We start from the raw sequence: 2,672 nt of genomic DNA, 5'->3' as shown, positions 1-2,672 counted from the left end.
GGGTGCGATGGATGTCCTTTATCTGCCTTGGTAAAATACAGTGAGGTTTCCATTGCAAGAATTCATACATTTCGTATCACATGTAGATCTTGCAACATGGAAAAAAATCTTTTGTCAAATGCACAAATTCTGCAAAATGTAACTGCTTCTCTACTGCAGTTTGTTGATTTTGTGCTAAGAGCATAGTTAAACCCAATTGTTCATTGTTTTGTATTTGAAATGATGATATATCCTATTGTTTCTTAAAATGCATTGGGTTGAAAAACATTTTAACAGGATCTATTGAAGAGGGTATATGGTTATGAAACAGGGACTTCTTGAAAAGCACTCCTACGCTCAACCACTGACATATACCCTTGAATGCTGAAAACTGCCCTTTTTTAAAAAGGTGATAGAGTGGGTGACTGTATGGAACTTGTAGAACTAATGACATCAGTGCACTTCTGGTCAGCTGTACAAATTAATACATTTCATTAAGGGCATATTATTGGTTTCCACCACAGTTTTATAACATTCATATGAGCTTCCAATGGACTATTTCAAACTGATCATATCACCAGTAGAACTTGGGTGAATGTAAAACACAGCTTGTATCATATGAAGAAATCCTAAACAGCTTAATGGTGTTTACCCTATGTTTCAGGTGATGATCAGGAGTATTTGAAATATAGAAATGTGTTGCTCATTACATAAAATGCTAAGATTGTAAATGTTTACTTCAATTTATTTCATTAAAAAAATATTTCTACAGGTAAAACAGTTGAACAAGGGGGCACCCAGATTTGAACTAGGGACCTCTTGATCTGCAGTCAAATGCTCTACCACTGAGCTATACCCCCAGTTCTGAAAAGTTCATCTTTATTAATTCAGTAATATGTACAAAGTGCAAGCAACATGCAATCACCATCAAAGCAAAGCATTTTCAGCCACCAAACCCTCCTTATAAGTATATGCGGTGCGAAGGATGTCCTTTATCTGCCTTGGTAAAATACAGTGAGGTTTCCATTGCAAGAATTCATACATTTCGTATCACATGTAGATCTTGGAACATGGAAAAAAAATCTTTTGTCAAATGCAAAAATTCTGCAAAATGTAACTGCTTCTCTACTGCAGTTTGTTGATTTTGTGCAAAGAGCATAGTTAAACCCAATTGTTCATTGTTTTGTATATGAAATGATGATATATCCTATTGTTTCTTACAGTGCATTGGGTTGAAAAACATTTTAACAGGATCTATTGAAAAGGGTATATGGTTATGAAACAGGGACTTCTTGAAAAGCACTCCTACGCTCTACCACTGACATAAACCCTTGAATGCTGAAAACTGCCCTTTTTGAAAAAGGTGATAGAGTGGGTGACTGTATGGAACTTGTAGAACTAATGACATCAGTGCACTTCTGGTCAGGTGTACAAATTAATACATTTCATTAAGGGCATATTATTGGTTTCCACCACAGTTTTATAAGATTCATATGAGCTTCCAATGGACTATTTCAAACTAATCATATCACCAGTAGAACTTGGGTGAATGTAAAACACAGCTTGTATCATATGAAGAAATCCTAAACAGCTTAATGGTGTTTACCCTATGTTTCAGATGATGATCAGGAGTATTTGAAATATAGAAATGTGTTGCTCATTACATAAAATGCTAAGATTGTAAATGTTTACTTCAATTTATTTCATTAAAAAAATATTTCTACAGGTAAAACAGTTGGACAAGGGGGCACCCAGATTTGAACTAGGGACCTTTTGATCTGCAGTGAAATGCTCTACCCCTGCCCTATACCCCCATTTCTGAAATATTCACCTTTATTTATTCAGTAATATGTACAAAGTGGAAGCAACATGCAATCACCATCAAAGCAATGCATTTTCAGCCACCAAACCCTCCTTATAAGTATATGCGGTGCGAAGGATGTCCTTTATCTGCCTTGGTAAAATACAGTGAGGTTTCCATTGCAAGAATTCATACATTTCGTATCACATGTAGATCTTGGAACATGGAAAAAAATCTTTTGTCAAATGCACAAATTCTGCAAAATGTAACTGCTTCTCTACTGCCGTTTGTTGATTTTGTGCTAAGAGTATAGTTAAACCCAATTGTTCATTGTTTTGTATATGAAATGATGATATATCCTATTGTTTCTTACAGTGCATTGGGTTGAAAAACATTTTAACAGGATCTATTGAAGAGGGTATATGGTTATGAAACAGGGACTTCTTGAACTACACTCCTACGCTCTACCACTGACAAAAACCCTTGAATGTTGAAAAGTGCCCTTTTTAAAAAGGTGATAGAGTGGGTGGCTGTATGGAACTTGTAGAACTAATGACATCAGTGCACTTCTGGTCAGCTGTACAAATTAATACATTTCATTAAGGGCATATTATTGGTTTCCACCACAGTTTTATAACATTCATATGAGCTTCCAATGGACTATTTCAAACTGATAATATAACCAGTAGAACTTGGGTGAATGTAAAACACAGCTTGTATCATATGAAGAAATCCTAAACAGTTTCATGGTGTTTACCCTATGTTTCAGGAGATGATCAGGAGTATTTCAAATGTAGAAATGTGTTGCTCATTACATGAAATGCTAAGATTGTAAATGTTTACTTCAATTTTTTTAATTGATAAATATTTCTACAGGTAAAACATTTGGACA

General features: G+C 34.9%; 1 non-coding gene across 1 annotated transcript; it reads right to left on the bottom strand.

Annotated features, from left to right (window-relative positions):
* Positions 1-767: 767 nt before the first annotated feature.
* Positions 768-839, bottom strand: TRNAC-GCA (transfer RNA cysteine (anticodon GCA)). Its single transcript has one exon. It is a non-coding gene; the product is annotated as a tRNA-Cys (tRNA).
* Positions 840-2,672: the final 1,833 nt, after the last annotated feature.

Source organism: Ambystoma mexicanum, chromosome 4q (assembly GCF_040938575.1).
Source record: "Ambystoma mexicanum isolate Mex_15411 chromosome 4q, UKY_AmexF1_1, whole genome shotgun sequence".
Classification (NCBI taxonomy): Eukaryota; Metazoa; Chordata; class Amphibia; order Caudata; family Ambystomatidae; genus Ambystoma; species Ambystoma mexicanum.
The sequence above is the reverse complement of the archived record's forward strand: the minus strand, read 5'-3'. Positions and strand labels throughout refer to the sequence as shown.